This window comes from Rousettus aegyptiacus, unplaced genomic scaffold (genome assembly GCF_014176215.1).
Source record: "Rousettus aegyptiacus isolate mRouAeg1 unplaced genomic scaffold, mRouAeg1.p scaffold_m13_p_9, whole genome shotgun sequence".
NCBI lineage: Eukaryota > Metazoa > Chordata > Mammalia > Chiroptera > Pteropodidae > Rousettus > Rousettus aegyptiacus.
Genome location: NW_023416312.1, coordinates 44,783,900 through 44,806,657, shown reverse-complemented (window position 1 = coordinate 44,806,657; position 22,758 = coordinate 44,783,900). Strand labels below are relative to the sequence as shown.

Genomic DNA, 22,758 nt, shown 5'->3' with positions numbered 1-22,758 from the left:
TCCTGCTTGCCTATTAAGAGTGGCAGTTTTGATTCAAACCTAGCTTTAAGAGCCACAGGAGAGACAGAGCAATTAAGGGGATCATTTTATAAAATACATAAATGTCTAACCAATGTATTGTATACTTGAAACTAATAATAAAATAAAATTTTAAAATTTTAAAAATTAACCACTGCATAGAGAAACAAACATGATTAAATAAATTAAAACAAAAAAAATAAATCACAATTTTTCTCCCTCTGAAATGCTGTATTTTTTTTCACCATTGCTATTGTCCTCTAGCACCAAACTTTTGCTTCAACCTTCTTCCTTTACTAGAGGAATTCCTGGAATTTAAACATTGCCTATAAGCCTTGTAAGTTGAAACTAAGAAAGGCAAACTCTATAAAAATCTTTATCTTACAGTATTTTCAAATGCTCAACATTGCCTGCCTACCTCCTGCCCATTATACCATCTTCATTTATGTGTTTTCTATTCTCATAGACATAGACTCTTTATAAACACAAAGTTATTTAAGTATATGCATATAACAAATTAATATCTATCTTTCATTCCCCAAGGTGGAAACACCTATGGAGGACACTACTACTTGCAACATACATTACATCTACATGCATGTGGTAGGCTGAATAATGGCCTCCCCCCAAAAATATCCACATCCGTATCCCTGGAACCTGTTAATGAATGGCAAAAGGGACTCTGCAGACATGATTAAGTATCTTGAGATGGGGAGATTCTGAATTATCTGGGTAGGCCTTAAAGTTAATCACAAGTTTCTTTATAAGATGGGAGCAGGACAAGATATGACTACAGAAGAGTAGTAGGAGATGTGACAATAAAAGTAAGAGGTTGAAATGATACAGGCAAGGAATTTAGGAGGCCTTGGGAAACTAGAAGATGCAGGCAAACAGGTTCTTCCCTAGAGCAGCAGCTCCCAACCTTTTTGCCATCAGGGACCAGTATTCCTATGAGAATCTAATGCTTGATGATCTGAGGTGGATCTAAGGCAGTGATGCTAGCACTGAGGAACAGCTGCAAATACAGATGAAGCTTTGCTTGCTCACCTGCCACTCACCGCCTGCCGTGAGGCCTGATCCCTATCAGGCCACAGACCACTACCGGTTCGTGGCCTGGGGCTTGAGGACCCTTACCATAAAGCCTCCAGAAAAAAGCCAGCCAAGCTGATACCCTGACTTTAGTCCAGTGAAACTGAATTTGGGCTACTGACTTCCGGAAATGTATAATAATAAACTTGTGTTGTTTTAGTTTACCAAGTTTGTGGTTATTTATTACAGTAGCCATAGGAAACTATTGCAATTATGCATTCAATAACTATAATTATGAGAATTAAGTATTATGTGAGGAGTATGGAGAAATATAAAGTCATGACAGAAAATAGTGACTTCAGTCAGAGGGCAGAATAAGAAGCCCTGAACCCTCCTTCCACCCATAAACACACTGATTCAATAACAATTCATAGACAGATTCCTTCTGTGAGAAACTCATAAACTAATTAAGAACCTCCTGCACCACAAGCAAGTACAAAATAAGCCACATTGAAGCTAGAAGGGAAATTCAAGGTATCCTCTTGTCCATATTCCCTAGCACTAGCACAATACCATATAATCAAGATAAAACCACCTTTCCCCAAGGAGGAAAAGGGTACACCATATATCCAATGACCCAACTTTTCTAGGGGCTACCCAGAGAACTGGATTCAGTCTAATCTGTCTCAGATCAATGAAGGGATATGAAACATGGCTTATTCACGTTGGGGCCAGTGGTCTGAGCTGGCAGTCACCATAACCACTCTTTCCATATCAGCAAAGAGAAACAGTCAAAAATCCCCAGCTCCTAGCTTCTCCTAGGAAAGAAAAAGAGATGCACCATATGTCTAATTTCTCCACTATTCTGGGGCTACCAAGAAAACTAGCTCTATACAGTTTGCCTCAGAATATTGATGTGAAATGGGACACATTATATATTAGCCACCCAGGTCCAGTGAGAATAGAAAAAAGAGGTTCAAACTGGCAGTTGATATAGTAATTTCCAAGCTCAACACAGAGTAAGTGGACAAAAACAAACAAACAAACAAACAAAAAACAATCTTAATCTTCCCACTGGGGAAAGAAATAAATGCACCATGTGTTGAAAATCTCAACTTTCACAGAGACTACCAAGAGGACTCACTTCTGTATAGCCTGTCTTGGAGGGCTGATAGGACCTGGCATATTCTAGCCACCCAGGCCAGCGGAGAATTAAGATGGCAGTTCAGGTTGTCAGTCTCCATAGGCACACCCTGGCTCAGAAGAGTGAGCAGATGAAAAATCTCAGTTCTCAACTTCTACCTAGGGAGAGGAAGAGGTGTACTACACATCCAACAACAAAATTTATCTGGAAGCTGCCTGAGGAATTGACTTCTTCCTCAACACTTACTTCTCTCAGATCACTGAGATTTAACATACTCTAAACACTAGGGGGCTGCTAAGAACAATGAAAGCAGGTTGGACTAGCACAAAGGTTTGAGAGCTCTAGAAAATCACTAACCAAGCAGATTAATGAGGAGCTTCTCCAGTACAAAGCCAATACGTGAAGACTAGGTGAGGTGGCTGTTTTGTCAAATGTGCAGACACCAACACAGAGAGTCAAGAAAATGAAAAAAAAAGGAAAATATTTTCCAAACAAGGAAATAAGATAATAATCTAGGATCTGAACCCAAAGAAGCAGAAATAAATGATTTCTCTGATTGAATATACAAAATAACCATTAAAAAGTTGCTCACCAAGGACAGGAGAACAATGCATAAACAAAGTGAGAATTACAACAAAGAGAAAACTTTAGAAAGTACCAAAAATCTTGTAACTTAGAAATATAATAATTGACCTGATAAATTCAATAGAGGAGTTCAATAGAAGACTAGATCTAATAAAAGAAGGATCAGCGAACTCAAAGATAAGGCAGTGGAAATCATTCAATCATTACATTAAATCAAAAAAGCTTCTGCACAGCAAAGGAAACCATAAGCAAAATGAAAAACAAACCTATTCAATGGAAAAATACATTTGCAAGTCATATATGCCATAAGAGATTAATAGCCAAAGTATATAAAGAACTCATACAACTCAACAGGGAAGAAAAAATCCAACAAAAAATAAATGGGCAAAGGATCTAAATAGAAATTTTGCCAAAGAAAACATACATATAGCAAATAGGTTCACAAAAAGATGCACATCATTAATAACAAAGAAATTCGATCAGAATCACAATGAGATATCACCTCATATCTATTAGCATGACAATCATCAAATAAACAAGAAATAAGTGTTGGCAAGGAGAAAAGGAGACCCATGTGCACTGTGGGTGGGGATATAAATTGGTATAGCCAATATGGGAATGAGTGTGGAGGTTCCTCAAAAATTGAAAATAGAACTACTATATGATCCAACAATTCTACTTTCTTTTCTAAAGAAAACAAAAACAGTAATTAGAAAATATATGTGCTTTCCCATGTTCATTGCAACATTATTTACAATAGGCAAGATATAGAAACAACCTAAATGTATATTGGCAGCTGAATAAATTAATGGGTAAAAAGAATATGGTACACACACACACACACACACACACACACACACACACACACATAGAATATTATTCAGCCATAAAAAAGAATGAAATGTTGCCACTTGTGGCATGGATAAACCTTGAAAGCATCACGCTAAGTGAAATAAGTCAGACAAAGACAAATACTGTTATTATCTCACTTATATGTGGAATATGAAAAACAAACAAACAAAAAATAAGCTCATATAAACAGAACAGATTGATGATTGCCAAAAGCTGGTGGTGGGGGTTGGGCAAAATGAGTGAAAGGAGTCAAAAAGTACAAACTTCCAGTTATAAAATAAATAAGTCATGTGTTGTAATGTACAGCATGGTAGTTGTAGTTAATAATACTGTATTGCATATATGAAAGTTGCTGAGAGTAAATCTTAATAGTTTTCATTACAAGTAAAAAATTCTGTAACTATATGTGGTTATGGATGTTAACTAGACTTACTGTGGTGGTCATTTCATAATACATACAATTATCAAATAAAAAATAAATACTTTATTAAAAGTTTATTAGATATGATTTTCATATAACATTAATTGTTTTCATAATAAATTTATAGTAAAACCTACAATGTTCCAGTATTAGAGTTTTTAGTTAATGTGTTCAGATTTGGCACAGAGTTAATACCAAATCACTTTTGTCTGAACTCTCTTTAATGATTCTTTCTAAAAACTCTAATTCTATTTTGTTATCTTAATAAGTATAGTCTATTATAATTGAATCTGTTTGACAACAAAGACACTCTATTATTTTTAGGGAATTGTTTTGAAAATCAAAACACCATATAAGGCTGTAGCTACCTATGGTATGAGATTGATCTACCTGTGTACCTACTGACTTTTAGATGAACCTAAAGGCTGCTTTTTTTTCAATATTTATTTTATGTACCTACGCATTCTTGTGACATTTCTATTTCTGAAGATAATTTTTTAGTCCAAAGTCAGAACTACTAAGTACAATATCCAGGTAATTAAGATTTTATGAACTAATGTATTAGCTCATGTTGAGATGAAGAATACTATAGAGTAGGCGGCTTGAAAAACAAAAATTTATTTTCAAAAGGATTTGGACTCTGGAAGTCTGAGATCAGGATGCCAGTATGGTCAGGTTCTGGTGAGAGCTCTCTTCCTCCTGACTTGCAGACTGTTATCACCTTTTCTCTGTGTCCTTACATGAGAGAAAAGGAGCTCTGGTCTCTCTTCTTCTTCATATAAACACAATAATCCTATTGTATTACAGTCCTTACGACCTCATTTAATTTTAATTACCACCTAGGAATCCTAGCTTCAACTACCGTCACAATGCAGTTTAAGGCTTTCAATACACAGATTATGGTGGGACAACATTCTGTCCATAACAATAAACATTAATCTCTACTCCACCTACAGCTTTGTCCTTCACCTATTTTTTATCATAATTTTCAAAAACTGAATTATTTTAGGAAACGAAAAAAACTAGAAAAGGTAGAGCATCGATACTATGGAAAGTAGCTGCAATTACATGAATAGAATATGATATAGCTTATTTTCCTAACAAGAGATGAACAAAATATACTCAGCATTCTCTGATATCACTAACACCTCTGGGATATGCTGTCAAAAGGCTACTGATGCATGAAAAATAAGTGTTACAGTAAAATTAAATGTTTCACCAAGCATAGAACATTCTGTCTATGTAAGTCTAAACAGCCCAGTAATTAAGTACCCACTATTTTCTGTGTTTATCGGCAAGGAACAGAATTTTCTAGTCTCTACCTATTATATATATATAATTTAAATTACAAGTGAAAAATAAAAAAGAATAAAAATGGACTAGAGATCCTTCCACTTACTCAAGATATAATAATTTATTTCCTTGAAAATGTTATTGAGCATAAAGCAGAAAAAACATTTTTTGAATTTTTAAAATGCTACAACATATTTTGCATTTAAAAAGAGTTTTATAGTTTGTTATTGCTCTGCACATCAGGTGATATTTCAGGCAGCAGCCACCATTTTATTACAAACTTTTTTATGGTTTAAATATAGAAGGTATTCACATGCCTGGGAGAACCAGAGGTTAGCATGAATAATTATGGGTTCTCATTGTTAATCTACAATGAGTCTGTTGAGATAAACTAAATGACACCCTGAGGTTTCTGAGATAAATTAACTGGTAACAAAACAGCCAAGTGTTGATTAGAGGGTATCATGTGATTCTTTGTCTTCTATTGTCAGACATTCAAGGCCCATGACACAGGTGTTGGTATATTTATTTATTTGTAAAAGGTGGTACTATCCTCATGTTATACATAAGGTGTCTTCAGCTGTGACTTCATGTCAAGTCAGATTGAAGTAACAGAACCCACAGCTGAACAGAAAGTATTATAACCTGATATAGTAGAACAAACGGAAATCAATTAAGGTTGCCCTTTCCCTCTGAATATAAAAATGATAGCTGTTATAGGGAAAACTACAGTGTGAGGCAGAAATTTCCAAGCCCGCAGGTTCTGGTTCTCCAAAAATAAGCCTGTTCATGTGAGATAAGAAAGGACGCCCTGGAATCAGGAATTAATTCTCAGAGTATAATATCTAGGCAAGACTTCAATCCAGAGATTTAGCATTGATGCAAAAGAGACATAGAATAGGACAAATCTTAGACTTGCTAATAATCTTAGACTTGTTCCAGAAAATGACTATGTTACAGTAGTTATTCTCATTTGAATATTTATTTATTTGTGGACTTCACTCAGCAGAATAGCAATTTCTGGGCCCCTATCAGAAGGATGAATACAAGGATGTCATGTTGGAGAACTAGTTCTAGAACTACATGTGATCTCCACATTGGATCTGAGAGAAGAACCATGAATAGGAGATGGCAAAATTCCAAGTGAAGACTTGTCAGGGGAAAACAGAATCAGAAGGATGATCTGAAAAGAAAGAAGGAATTATGAAAACAAAAAGGAAATGTGGATTCAGCTAAATATTTTCAATACAAAGTAAAAATACCTCTGTATAAAATTATAATGTCAAATTGGGGTGTTATCAAAGGTAACAAACTAAAAAACTAGACAAAAACAGCACATAAATTAAGGAAAAACTGACTGAAGCTAATGTGTTTGATATTCTAACTCGTTTGGGAAAGGGTTTAATTGTTCGATTTTAGACTTTCCAAAATTAACTGGTTACAGTTAAATTTCCATAATAATCACTAAAAGAATGGAGTACATATATTTCAAACCAGTAGAGATAAAATGAGATTAAAATCTATTTTTAAATATCTAAAATTAAAACAAAAATAAAATCAAGGAAAAAACACTGAAATAAGTATGCAAAATCTTACATATTAATAATTCCATTAAAGAAATAGAACAAATTCACTATTTCAAAGGCAGAGATTGTAACATTGAATTACAAAATAATCCTGTAATACGGTTTTTACGAGACACAGCTAAGGCATAGGAACAAGAAAAGATAAAACATAAAAGGATGAGAAAAGACATAACAGGCAAAAACTGACCATGGGAAATTTGGTATAACTATTTTATTATTTAAAAAAATTAGATTTTAAGACACAATTATCCTTTCTCCTGAATGGCAAAGATATAAAATCGGACAATTGAACCTGTTGTGGAATATGTAAATCAACTGAAACTCTCATACATTGCTAATGGGAGTATCAAATGGTTGGACCTCTTTCGGCCATTGTTTGGTACTATCTACTAAAACCAAGCACATGCATATTATGTAACTTAGCACTTAAACTCCTTGGTATACATCTAAGAAAAATGAGGACATATATCCACCAAACACATGTATAATAATATTCACAGTATTCTTAATTATAATATAATTACAGTATCTCTATTCATATCATAAATAAATAATTTTGGCAGGTACACAGCAACAAAAAACAAACTCCTAATATAGGCAGCAAGATGTACTACTCTCACAGATACACTGTTTAATGAAAAAAAGCCTGACACATAAAAAAAAAGCATAAACTGTAAAATTCCATTTATATGAAGTTCAGGAACAAGCAAAACTATTTGAAGATCGTGGAAGTAAGAATACTAGTTATCTCTGAGATAATAGATTGGAAAGTAACAAAAAGCAACCTTTCGGGATGTTGGAAATGTTCTATATTTTGATTTCTTATACTTTACTACATACAAAGTGTTTCAATACATATTGCATATTTTCTGATTCTTGCAAATACTGTACTGCTCAGGTAGGTTATGTATTATTCTCACTTAACAATGAAAAACCTGAGGCTCAGAGAAGTGAAATTACTTGTACAGTGTCACACACCTGACAAGGTATATTATAAACTCCATTATCTTTACACAACAGCACTCAACAGAGAAGATGATTGAGAAGGACAAGAAATGTTGATGGAAGTTGATTATAATTATTACTGGTACTTACTAAACAACATTTTCTTTTGTTAATTTTCCTCATGGAAATATGATTTAATGTGTGCTCAAGGGAAGAAAACTGACATCCCTTGAATTAAAACCTATGTAATCCCAACTTAACAAGAATGAACAACTGTTTTGTCATACAACTCTAATATCCTTACTAAAACACATCTTCCTTGCTGTTTGATTCTCATTCAAGATTATATATCTTCTCATGGTAAGTAAATGGAGCTTGGTGGAAGCTTATACTCAAAATAACACTTCTAAAAATTCACCCTAGGAAAGAAATAGTTATTAAAGACATAAAAACACTGAATTTCGCTCTTTTACTGAAAACTGCTTAAATAGTAAAAGTACATGCCTTCTGACCTACATATTAAATTCTATACCCACAAGCATTTCAGTGGGTGTACCTTTTATATTTATATAACATATTAATCATTAAAGATTTGTGAAACAAGATGAAAACGTAAATGGATTTGTATTTTGTGTGGAGAATTTAAAATACCTTTTATTATTTCTTAATAACAGAAAATTGCACAAAATATTCTATCTCTGCAGAGTTTAGTGTTGCTTTTGTTCACTTCCTTGACACTGTTATTTCATTTAACATAGGGGACTGTATAATTATTTACTAATGATTCAATTTGCCTTTTCCCCTTGTTTCTAACACTTCTCTATTGTTTCAGTTTGGCTGACTCTGAAAGTATATGCTGATTATCTCCTATAGTATTCAGCCTAGAATACAGACCCAGCCTAATCTGATTCCTAAAACACTCCAAGAATTTTCTCCCTTGTCTTTTCCATCTGCTATTACAACCAACTTGTGAAACTCACAAAATTCTCTGGTACTGTATTATGATTTATAGATAAGAATTCAGTGTTTGGCACAAAAGAAATTACCTTTAAAATTTTATTATAGGTGATAACATGAGAAATAAAAGGTGAGTAGTAAGAATAGCTCTGTCTTTTGACCACCTATAACTTAAGAAGGTGGTTAAGTGGCAGGAACAGCCTTTCTAAATCTTTATAAAATAATCGATCTACTTCTTTCAAACCCTCCTATAAGGCCCCTGGCTCATTATGTGCCCTAGCAAGTTGAAGTTAGTGCCTAGAGACATGCGTGCTTCCATTCATCATCAAGAGAAGTTAGTTGGCTTCATGATTGAATTATTAGAATTATTAGAATTATTTTCTCTTTTTAATGCCTCAGTTTCTCCATTTTCTAAATAACCCATTTGATAAAAAATGTTCTTGAGTGTAAAGATGACTATTAACACAGAATCTCAAAGGAGCATATTGACATTTGTACATTTTCAATAGTGCATTTCTGAGAATATTCTTCCCTTTTGGTATTGCTAGCTTTGAAATGAAGCTAAATAAAAAGAAAATGTTTTCTGATACATTCCTGAATCCCTATCAGTACCAAACGCAGTGTTTTGCACATAGTTTGTGATAGAAAAATGCATATCGAATTAATTAATTAATTAATTAATTAGTGAATGAATTAATGTAAAAATAAATTTTAAGTGATAGTCCCATGAGAAAATTAGTGTCTGATACCTAAGAGAGTTACTAAAGATCCCCTCATAATCCTTTATTTTTTAATTCATTCATTGGTAAGATTAAATTACATGCTTTTCCAAAAAATTTCAATAAATGCCAGAATCCTGGGACTGTACATGAATAATCCAATATTCTAAAAGGAAAAAGATATAACTGCATGTGTTTATGCAGATAAAACTATCTAGAGGCTGATCTATAATGAAGGAGGCAAGAATATACAATGGAATAAATATAGTCTATTCAATCGATGATGTTGCAAAAACTGGAGATACATACGAAAATGAAACTGGATGACTTGCTTACACTATATACAAGAATAGACTCAAAATGAATTAAAAACTTAAATGTAAGATCCAAAACCATGAAAATTCTAGAACAATACACATATATTGTCTACAAGAGAGCCACTTCAGATTGAAAGACACAGACGTACTGAAAACAAAAGGATGGAAAAGGATATTTTACGTAAATGGAAATTTTTAAAAAAGCTAAAGTAACATTATTTATATCAGACAAAATAGAGTTTAAAGCAAAGGCTATAGTAAGATAAAAGAAGGACTTTAACATAATGACAAAGTGATCAACAAAACAGCAGGACATAACCCTGGTAAACAAATATGTCTCCAACATAGGAACACAATAGCTTCACAGATATAGCAATTACTGATCAATGTAAAGAAAGAAATCAACAATAATACACTCATGGTAGGAGACTTTAACATTCCATTGACACAACTGGACTTATCTACTGGATGGAAAATCAATAAGGAAACAGCAGCCTTAAATGACACACTAGACCAGATGGATTTAATTAATATTTTCAGAGCATTTCTCTCAAAAGCAGTAGAATATATATTCTTCTCAAATGCACATGGAATGTTTTCCAGAATAGATCACATGTTAGGTCACAGGACAATTCTCAGCCAATTTCAGACACTTGAAATCATACCAAGTGTCTTCTTCAACCATGGTATGAAACTAGAAGTCAAACTACAAGAAAAAAAAATGGAAAATACACAAACACATGGAGCCTAAACAACATACTAGTAAACAGTGAATAGGTTAACAGTGAGATCAAAGAAGAAATCAAAAGATACCTAGAAACAAAGGAAAATGAAAACACATGACTCAAAATCTATGGGACATAGCAAAAGCAGTCCTAATAGGGAAATTTATAGCAATACAGGCCACCCTCAAGAAATAGGAAAAACCTCAAGTAAACAATCTAATCTAAAACTTAAAAGAACTAGAAAAAAAATAGCAAACAAAACCCAAAGTGAGTAGAAGGAAGGAAGGAAATAATAAATATCTGAGCAGAAATAAATGAAATAAAGTCTAAAACATAATACAACAGATCAATGAAACCAAGAGCTGGTTCTTTGAAAGGACAAACAAAATTGGTAAACTTTTAACTGAACTCATGAAGAAAAAAAGAAAGGGGACCCAAATAAATAAAATCAGAAATGAAAGAGGAGAAGAAACTATGGACTCCACAGAAATATAAAAGATCATAAGAAAATAATCTGAGCAATTATATGCCAATAAATTGAAAAATCTAGACGAAATGGATATATTTTAGACACATACGATCTCCTAAGATTGAGTCAAGAAGAAACAGAATATCTGAACCAACTGATAACCACCAACGAAATTGAATTAGTAATCAAAAAACTTTCAAAAAAAAAGTCCTCGACCAGATGATTTGGCAGGTGAATTTTACCAATCATTTAAAGGAGAATTAGTCTATACTCATGCCACCTTGAACAAGCCCGATCCTGTCTGATCTCGGAAGCTAAGCAGGGTTGGGCCTGGTTAGTACTTGGATGGGAGACTACCTAGGAAGACTAGGTACTGTAGGCATTAAAAAAAGGGGGGGGGATCGTAAGCTGACAAGGTCCTTGCAACCTGTGAGGTTAACCAAGAGTTGCCTCGTCTAAAATAAACAAAAACAAACAAACAACCAAACAAATAAATAAGAGAATTAACACCTATTATTCTTAAGCTAGTCAAAAAAATATTTCAAGAGAGATGGCTTCCTAATCCTTTTTATGAGGCAACCATTACCCTGATTCAAAAACCAGAGAAAGACAGTACAAAAAACAAAAAAACTCTAGGCCAATATCCCTAATGAATATTGATGCGAATTTTCTCAACAAAATATTAGCAAAATTAATTCAGCAATACATTAAAAATATCACACACCATGACCAAGTTGGATTTATTCCTGGGATGAAAAGTTGATTTAATATTTGTAAATCAGTTAATGTGGCATACAACATTAACAAATTGAAATATAAAAGTCATATGATCCTATCATTAGGTGCAGAAAAAGTGTTTGACAAAATTCAGCATCCATTTATGAAAAAAATTCTCAGCAAGATGAAAATAGACTAAACATACCTCAACATTATTAAGGCAAAATGATGTTGGGAAAACTGTAATTATCCATGCAAAAAAAAAATAAAATAAAACTAGATCACCTTTTTACACCATGTACAAGAATAATCTCAAAATGGATTAAAGACATAAATGTAAGACCAGAAACCATAAAACTCCTAAAAGAAAATAAAGGCAATAAACTCTCTGATATTGCTATTAGTAATAATTTTTTTTCTGGTATATCTCTTTGGACAAGGGAAACAAAAAAAAAATAAGCAAATGGGACCACATCAAACTAAAAAGTTTTTGTACAGAAAAGGAAAACATTAATGAAATTAAAAGACCACCTATTGAATGGGAGAAGACATTCCTTAATTATATATCTGATAAGGGGTTGATATTCAAAATTTATAAAGAATCCATACAACTCAACAACAAAAACAAACAAACAATCCAATTAAAAAATGAGCAGAAGATCTGAACAAATACTTCTCCAAAGAGGACATACAGATGGCCAACAGACATATGAAAAGATGCTCAAGGTCAGAAATCATCAGAGAAATTAAAATTAAAACCACAATGAGATTATCACCTCGCACATATCGGAATGATTATCATCACTAAATCAAAAAATATATATATAAAACAAGTGCTGGAGACGATGTGGAAGAAAAGGGAACTGTCGTGCATTGCTGGTGGAATTGCAAATTGGAACAACCACTATGGAAAGCAGTTTGGAGGTTCCTCAAACAGTTAAAAATCAAACTACTTTTTGACCCAGCAATTCCACTTCTGGGTACTTATCCAAAGAAAATCAAAATATTAATTTGAAAAGATATATGCACCCCTATGTTCACTGCAACATTATTAAAAATAGCCAAGATATGGAAGCAACCTAAGTGTCTATCAATAGATGACTGAAAAAAGAAGTAATGGGACATATATACAATGAAATATTACTCAACCATGAAAAAGAAAATCTTACCACTTGTAATGCCATGGATGGATCTAGAGGGTATTTCGCTAAGTGAAATAAGTAAGACAGAGAAAGGCAAATACCATATGATTTCACTTATATGTGAAATCTAAGGAACAAAATAAACAAATAAACAAAATGAAAACAGACTCATAGATACTGAGAACTAACTGGTGATTGTTAGATGGGAGGGAGTTTGCAGGGCTGGGTGAAAAAGGTGAAGGGATTAAGTAGTACAAATTGGTAGTAACAAAATAGTCACGGGGATACGAAGTACAACACAGGGAGTATAAAGTCAACAATATTGTAATGGCTATGTATAGTACCAGCTGGGTACTGGAGTAATCAGGGGAATCACTTCATAAATTATATAAATCTCTGACCACTATGCTGCACACCTGAAACTAATATATTCTTTTAAAAATTATCTAGAAGCAGATACAGGAAAAGTTGCCTTTAGTTAGCAGAATTATAGAGCTTATGGATCATTCTTAGTTTCTTGATGTGTTTATCTCCATGTTTTCTTAATATACAATAAATGTTTCTTGCATATTTTAAATGCATTAATGTTTTAATTAAAGGTATAGGCACCCAGGCAGACTAAGTCCCAATTAATTATCCCAAGAAGTATTATTTCTAGAAAGCACTGCTTCTAGATGACCATCAGCTGGACAGTATAATTTATATCAATTTAAAACTAAAACATATTTATAATGAAAATAACTTGAACGGCAATACATTTTAACTAGTGTCACTTTAACTGAATTCAAGTAGTGTTCTATTGTGCTATGAGACTATCAGTGATATAACTGGAGTGTACTCACTGGGGCCCTGTTTGGGAATATCAACAGCTGAATTCCTATACATAGTTGAATCTTACTTTATATTTAAGCAACACCTAATTTTCACATGCTATAGCATGAGAAAAAAAAGTTGTCTTGTATATGTATATCTCTTACAAAAGAGTTCTATGCAATTAAGATATGTTCCTTTCAGGTAACTAACAACTAACATGTCATATTCCCCATGCATGAAAGCTGTTTAAAGAACAAAAATTGGCAAAGAAGTGGTACTGACAGATTAAGAAATTTGGAAGATTTACAGTGTCAATAAGAACACAGGTAGTGATTTAATGAAAAGCAAAAGATTCGAAAGATTTGCCAGGGGCTATGTGATGGGAATGCTGAAGATCTCAACTGATAACAATAGCTTTTTCTCTCCATTTCTTGATTCTTCTTCCACCCTCCCTCCAGCTTGTCTGAAGTCAGGGAATTACATAATAAGTAACCCATTAAACTGAATCTATAATTATTCTAAATGGGATCAATGCAAACTAAATCACTTCTTAATTTCTGGTGTACCTTTATCTGTTATTAATGCACATTACTAACAACTGCAGGTATCAAAAAAAACTTTATCTGGAACCTCCATTTCAGATTATAGACAATTACTTCATTAGAGAAGAATAAAAGGAATGTGACCACAAGCTGTTAGAATCTCAAAGTGAATTATATATTGCTTTGCTCAGATTTGACATGGAAGATATTTGAATGTTTAAAATTGCATCATAGCAGCACAATTTGCAATAGCCACGATATGGAAGCAACCTAAATGCCCAACAGACAATTAAATAAAGAAGTTATGGTTCATATATACAATGGAATATTACTCAGCCATTAAAAAAATGAAATCCTACCATTCACAATGACATGGATGGACCTAGAGATTATTATGCTGAGTGAAATAAGTCACAAAGAGAAAGATAAATACCATATGATTTCACTTATATGTGGAATCTAAGGAACAAAAAGAACAAACTAATCAAAAACAGACTCACAAATATAAAGGACAATCTTGCAATGACCAGAGGGGAAGGGTTTGGGGGGCTGCGAGAATAGGGTGAAGGGTTAAAGAAGTACAGATTAGTAACTGATAGATGGTCATGGGGATGGGGAGCATGGCATGAGGAATGCCATTAGCATTAACGTAATGGTTAGAAGAAGAGCCAAAGAAGAAGAGCAATTAGGGGGGTCATTTTATAAACTATATAAATGTCTAACCAATGTACTGTATACTTGAAACTAATAAAATAATTTTTTTTTAATTCTAAGGAAAAATGCATCAGATATGCTTTGCATCCTATTGTTTCACTGAAATGTAGAAACCTAAACCCAGGAAGATTGATTTCCAGTCTGGAAAGTAAGGAGCTTGGAACTTGTTGCTCCATTCCAACAACATGTAAAAATTTGAACAAACCAAAAATCAATAAATCTTCTCAGATCTCTCATAGAAGGGAGATCACAGGGCAAACTTCTCCCCTGCCCCACCACCTAAAATTGGAAAGAACAAAAGTTAGAAAAAGAGAATCACAACTTATCAAAAGCATTTCATTAGGAGCAGAAACCTTCTTGGGTACCAGTACCAAGGTGGAAAAGCCTAAAGTATAATTTATGAATTGCTGAAGTTTCAGTGTGGATAAGTCTGAAAGTTAAAAACTCTGGGAGGTGGGCAGTGGTCCAGTCATATGGAGACCTTCACACCTTTCCGACTTTTACCAACAGGATCCCTATTAGGTTCCTACAGTGAATATGAAAGAAAAATTGCTTTTTTTTTTTTAGCAGGGGGAGGTAAAAAGGAACTATTTTTAAATATACTAGAACATTCATTTCTTAGAAGGCCTGACCTCAAGAAAAGCCGTTTTACCACAGTCTCACCTATTGGCATTTTATCAGAGTCTAACTCTACCTGAAATAATGGAAATACCCTACTCCATCCTTCTCTACCTTCTATGTAATAGAAGGGAAATACCAAATTCCAGCCTACACTATCCATTCTGTCCAACCTAATATATATATATATATATATATATATATATATATATATATATATATATATAATAAAATAAAATAACTATAAGGCATATATAAAAGTCACAGGTAACCACAAGATATCATATATATATATATATACACACATATGTGTGTGTGTGTGTGTATAATACATACCTAAAAGTAACAAACAGACACGACAAACAGAGACTCATAGACATGGACAGTACACTAGAGGTTACCAGAGGGTAAAGTAGGAGAGGGGGAGGAGAGATGTAGGTGAGGTAAAAGGGGTTGCATATGTGTGTGATGACAGAAAGAAAACTATGGGCGGTGCACACAATGCAATATATGTAATACCTTACTCTTGAATTGTATACCTGAAACTTATTGGATTTCGTTAACAAATGTCACCATAATAAAAATAAATAAAGATAAATAAGTTTTTAAAAAGTTGCAGGTTCACCAAAAATTAAAGCCTAATTGTAGGAATATAAATGTTTCCCCTCTCCCAAAACCTTACCACCATATCATTAAAAACCTATTTACCAAAGTTCACTTAACTTTAGTATATCACGCCCACCTTTCAAAAAAAAATTATAAGGCATTCTAAAAGGCAAAATATACATGTTTAAAGAGACAGAGCAATCATCAGAACAAGGCTTGGATATGGCAGGGATATTGGAATAATTATACTGATTTTTTAACGACTATGTTTAATTTAATCGGCTAAAGGCTCTAATGGAAAAAAATAGGCAACATACAAAAGTAGATGGGTAATGTAAGTAAAGAGATAGAAATTCTAACAAGAATCGAAATGAAAGTTTAGAAGTCAAAAACACTGCAACAGAAATAAAGAATACCTTTGATAAGCTCATTAGTAGACTGAGCTCATTTGAGGAAAGAATCTTTGAACTTGAGTATATGCCATCAGAAATTATTTTCGAGGAATGGCAAAAACATGGAGGAGTGAGAGAGATTCCCAGATATCTCCCCTTGGAACACCAATAAGCTGATCATCTAAAACTCAACAATGACAACAACAACAACAACAACAATAACAGCAACCTAAACTCCACAACAGCACATCTGAGCATGGTGTCTGCAAATAAAGGCTACCACAGGTCAGAACCCTGTTGACTGGGAAAAACAAAGAAGCTGCCTCTCCCAGGCAGAGTTCCCTGGAGGAGGAGAGGGGAGGAGAGAAGTTGTGGTGACTACCCTGATCAGACTGTCTTGAAGTGCTGGAACTTTCAGCAGCCAGCAGCAGGGCCCAGTCATCAAGGCAGAAAGTAGAGAAGTGGGGATGGCAGAGAAGCAAGGATGGCAGAGAAACAACAGTTGATTTTTATCATCACGGTTGCAAAACTGAGGCTGAGCCACAGCCCCTATCCTCTAACCCAACGGGCCCATCCTCACATATGCTTTGAGAACAAACACCACAGAGCCCTAGGGCAATCTGAGCAAATGCTAACGAAACTGTCATTACAGATGATAGGGACTGAGACTGAGGGTACCAAGCGTAATTGAATATCTATAAGAAAATAAAAGCATTATTAAGACTTTATATAAAGCAGGTATCTAAGAGGCTTAGAAGTCACCTATGGGAAAGCAAAAAAAAAGTGCTTTCTTTGCAACAGGCTAAAGAGAGACATTTATATAATAAATCTTTTTTCTTTGGGGAGAAAAAAAGCATAATACAATTCTATTAATGCCCAGGCAGAGAAATAGTCCATGAAACACCATGAACAACCAAGCTGACAAGCTATTTCAGAAAGAACGAGAAAAAAACTCCAGAAAATAAGCTTAAAGACATAGAAATATATGACTTAAATGAGAGAAAATTCAGGATGATAGTTCTGAAAAAAACTCAATGATATCCAAAACAATTCATATCAACAATTTCAGGAATTGAAAAAAAAAAACAAAAACAAATAGATGAGCAGAATGAGTTATTTAGCAAGATGATTGGAATTCTCATAAAGAACCAAAATAATGAAAGAGAAATACAAGAACTAGCTGCTACCACCAGGAGAGAAAACATAAGAATAATGAGTGTTCTTAAAGAGGAGAAAAAGGAGCAGAGTTTAGAAAGCATTTTCAGAAAAACAGTTGACAAGAATTTTCCAAATCTAAGGAAAGAGCTGGAGCTTGGAATTCAAGAAGTCAGCAGAACACCCAATTCTCTCAACCCAAAAAGGCCTTCACCAAAACACATTATAATAAAATTATCAAAAATCAACAACAAAGAAAGATTTCTCAGGGGCGGCCAGGGAAATGAAGATGGTAACCTATAATGGAAAACCCGTTACATTATCTTCAGACTTCTCAGCACAAATCTTACAAGTCAGAAAGGAGTGAAATCAAATATTCAAAGTACTAAATGAAAGGAACTACCAGCCAATAATAATGTATCCACAAAGCTCTCCTTTAGATGTGAAGAAGAAATAAAGACCTTTCCAGGCATACAAAAACTGAGAGAATTCTCCACTATGCAACCTACATTACAGGAAATACTGAAAGGGGTCAGTTCAACTAAAAGAAACTGACAAAAATACATAATTAAGAGTAAGGAGACTAAAAGGCAGATAGAAGAAAAAAAGTGCAATCCTTGCTGAGAATAGGGCATTATAAGCTTAAACAAGAAGGAGAGATTTTCTATAGCAAGATAATAATGAATGTTCAGCATGCATAGAGAAAAATCGAGACAACAATGATTGAAAATAGGAGGATTCTAAGGTCCAAATTTGCAAAGTAGAATGGAGATAAGGCACACGCAGAAGAAAATATATACACTATATCTATACCGACATCAATATAGATAAAAGTATCCTCCATATTCATAATGGTAACGACATGTCAAAGACTCAGAACTGAAGTATACAACATAAAACGGGAAAGACAACAAAATCCAACTCAAATTTAAACAAAAAGTAAAAAAGACACACAAGGACAAGGAAGCAATAGAAACACCAAGCTACCAAACTGCAAAACAAAAAATGGCTATAAAAAGACCTTATATTTAAATAATCACCCTAAATGTAAGTGGACAGAACTCACCAATAAAAAGGCATAGAGTTGTAGATTGGATATTCAAAGAAAAGTGGGAGTAGTGGTACTAATATCGGACAAAATTGACTTAGAAATAAAAAAAAGTAAAGAAAAATAATGAGGGACACTTCATAATGATACAGGGAATCATGCACCAAGAAGACATAACACTTATTAATATCTATACTCCCAATCATGGAGCCCTGAAATATATAAAGCAATTACTAACATCAACAAAGGAAAGCATAGACCGAAACACTATCATAGTAGGGAAAATAAATACCCCACTGTTAGATACGGACAGACTATCCAAACAGAAAATCAATAGGGAAATAACATCATTAAATGACACACTAGCTGACTGGACATAATTAACATTTATAGAGCCTTTCACCCCAAAATAGCTGCTTATACATTCTTCTTTAGTGCACATGGAACATGCTCAAGGATTGACCACATATTGGGACACAGAGATAGCCTCAACATATATAAGAGGGTTGAAATCATACCAACCATATTCTCTGATCATAGTGCTTTGAAGCTAGAGATCAACTGTAAAAAGAAAGCAGGAAGAACCACAAATACATATAGAATAAACAACATGCAACTGAAGAATAACTGAATCAGGGAAGAAATAAAAAGAGAGACCAAGAGATATATAGAAATGAATGATAATGATAGTACAACATATCAAAACTTTTGAGACATGGCAAAAGTGGTCATAAGAGGTAAGGTCATATCATTACAGGCTTATCTTCAAACACAAGAATGATCCCAAATAAACAACCTAATGCTTCATCTTAAAAAAAAAACTAGAAAAGGAAGAACAAATGAAGTGTAAAGTCAGGAGAATGAAAGGAATAATCAAAATTAGAACATAAATAAATAAAATTGAAAACAAAAAAACAATAGAAAAATAAATGCAACGATGGGATAGTACTTTGAGAAAGCTAATAAAATTGACAGACCCCTGAATAGACTTACTAAAACAAAAAAAAGAGAAGGGACACAAAAATAAAATTAGGGATGAAAGGGGGCATATTATGACAGACACTGAAGAAATACAAAGGATCATACAAGAATACTATGAAAAACTGTATAACACAATAACCTAGAAGAAATGGACCAGTACTTAGAAAGATACAACTTTCTTAAACTAAATCAAGAACTGGAACATCTAAAAAGACCCATTAGTAGTAAGGATATTGAAACAATCATCAAAAACCTACCAAAAAGTAAAAGTCCAGGAATAAATGACTTTACCAGTGAATGCCATCGAACATTCAAAGGAGTTTTACTACCTATTCTCCTCAAACTCTTCCAAAAAGTAGAATAGAAGGCAACACTTCCCAACTCATTTTATGAGACCAATATTAACCTGTTTCCAAAACCTTGTAAAGATAACACTCAAAAAAAGAAAACTACAGACCATTATCTCTGATGGACAAGGACGCAAAATTCCTAAATAAGATAGTAGCAAACTGAATACAGCAACATACTAAAAAGATTATACACCACAATCAAGTGGGCTTCAACCCAGGGACACAGGGCTGGTTCAACATACACAAATTAATTAACGTGATACACCACATTAAAAAAATTAAAAAATAACTATATGATAATATCAATAGATGCAGAAAAAGCCTTTGACAAGATGTAACACCCATTTATGATCAAAACACTTAACAAAATTGGTATGGAAAGAAAGAACCTTAACTTAATAAAGGCTATATATAACAAACCCTCAGCCAACATTATACTTAATGGTGAAAAACTAAAAACTTTCCCTCTAAGATCAAGAACAATAAAAGACTGTCCATGATCAATATTTTTATTCAATATAACATTGGAGTTCCCAGCAAGTGGCATCGGGAAAGAGAAAGATATAAAAGGCATCCAAATAAGAAACAAGTCAAATTATCATTATTTGTGTATGACATAATTCTCTATATAGAAAACCATAAAGATTCCACCTAGAATACTTCTGAAAACAATAAGCAAATACAGTAAAGTTTCTGGATACAAAATCAGTGTTCAAAATTTATAGCATTCCTATACTCTAATAATGAAGTGTCAAAAAAAAGAAGTGGAAAGAAGAATCTCTTTTGCAATTGCGACAAAAAGAATTAAATACCTAGGAATAAATCTAACAAAATATGTGAAACACCTATATAATGAAAACTGTGAGACTCTATTAAAAGAAATCAAAGAAGATGCAAATAAATGGAAAGATATTCCGTGTTCTTAGGTTGGAAAAATCCACATAGTTAAAATGACCTTATTACCTAAAGCATTGTACAGATTTAATGCAATCTCCATCAAAACCCCATAGGCATTTTTTAAAGAAATAGAACAAAAAAAAAATCATCGGATTTGTGTGGAAGCACAAAAGACCCAGAATTGCCAAAGCTATCCTAAGAAAAACAGAACGAGGCTGGACGCATCACTCTGCCCGACTTCAAATTATATTACAAAGCGACAGTAATCAAAATGGCATGGTATTGACAGTAAAACAGAGACACAGACCATTGGGACAGAATCGAGAGTCCAAAAGTAAACCCATATTTCTATGGACAAATAATTTTTTACAAAAAAGCCAAAACATACAGTGGAGAAAGAAAAGCCTCTTCAATAAATAGTACTGGGAAAACTGGAAAAACAACTGCAAAACAATAAAACTAGAATGTTGTCTCTTACCACACGCCAAAATTAACTCAAAATGGTTTAAGGACCTGAACATAAGTTCTGAAATAATAAAATGCATAGAAGAAAACATAGAAACTAAACTCACAGAGCTTGGACTTTAAGAGGATTTTATGAATTTGACCTCAAATGCAAGGGAAATAAAAGCAAAACTACATGAATGGGACTATGTCAAACTAAAAAGATTCTGCTCAACAAAAGAAATTGTCAACAAGGTAAAGAGACAACCATCTGAATTCAATTGGAGGCAATGCAAGCAGTACCTCCAATAAGGGCTTAATATCTAAAATATACAAAGAACTCATACAACTCAATAACAACAGAAACACAAACTATCCAATCAAATAATGGTCAGAGTATCTGAACAGACTTTTCTCCCTAGAGGACATACAAATGGCCAACAAATTTTTGAAAAGATGTCCAACATCGCTAGCTATTAAAGACATGCAAATCGAAACCACAATGAGATACCATCTTGCACCTGTCAGAATGGCTATAATCAACAGGACGAGTAATAAGAAATGTTGGAGAAGATGTGTAGAAAAAGGCACCCTCATACACTGCTGGTAGGACTGCAAATTGGTACAACCACTATGGAAAACAGTATGGTGGTTCCTCAAAAAACTAAGAATTGATCTACCATATGATCCAGCAATCTCTCTACTGGATATTTATCCCAAAGACTTGAAAACCCATATCCGAAAAGATATTTGCACACCAATGTTCATAGCAGCATTATTCACAGTGGCCAAGGCATGGAAGCAACCGAAGTGTCCTACAATAGATGATTGTGCAAAGAAGCAGTTGTGCATATATACAATGGAATATTACTCAGCCACAAGAAGAGATGAAATACTACCATTTGCAACAATATGGATGGACCTCAAGATAGTCATGCTAAGTCAAATAAGCCAGACAGAAAAAGTTGAAAACCACTTATGTGTGGGATATAAACCTAAAATCAATACATGAACAGGATAAAGAGACAGTCATGAACATGGACAATAGAGTAGTGGTTACCAGAGTGTAGGGGGGCCAGGGGAGGTGGGAGGTAGATTGGGTAAAAGGGGTCCAATATATTGTTACAGAAAGAAATCTAACTATAAGAGGAGAATACACAATGTAAATACATATATGCCTTACTGTTATAATGAACAGCTGAATCTTATCTGATTTCATTAACCAATGTCATCATAGAAAATAAATTAATTAATTATTTTAAAAAATTCTAAAACTAAA

General features: G+C 33.6%; 1 protein-coding gene and 1 pseudogene across 1 annotated transcript in view; one reads left to right on the top strand and one right to left on the bottom strand.

Moving 5' to 3' along the window:
• LOC107519749 (connector enhancer of kinase suppressor of ras 2-like) overlaps positions 1-22,758 on the bottom strand; it is a 187,073-nt gene that overhangs the window by 151,383 nt on the left and 12,932 nt on the right. The gene's annotated exons all lie outside the window — the stretch shown is intronic.
• On the top strand, positions 11,324-11,442 carry LOC118608246 (annotated as a pseudogene).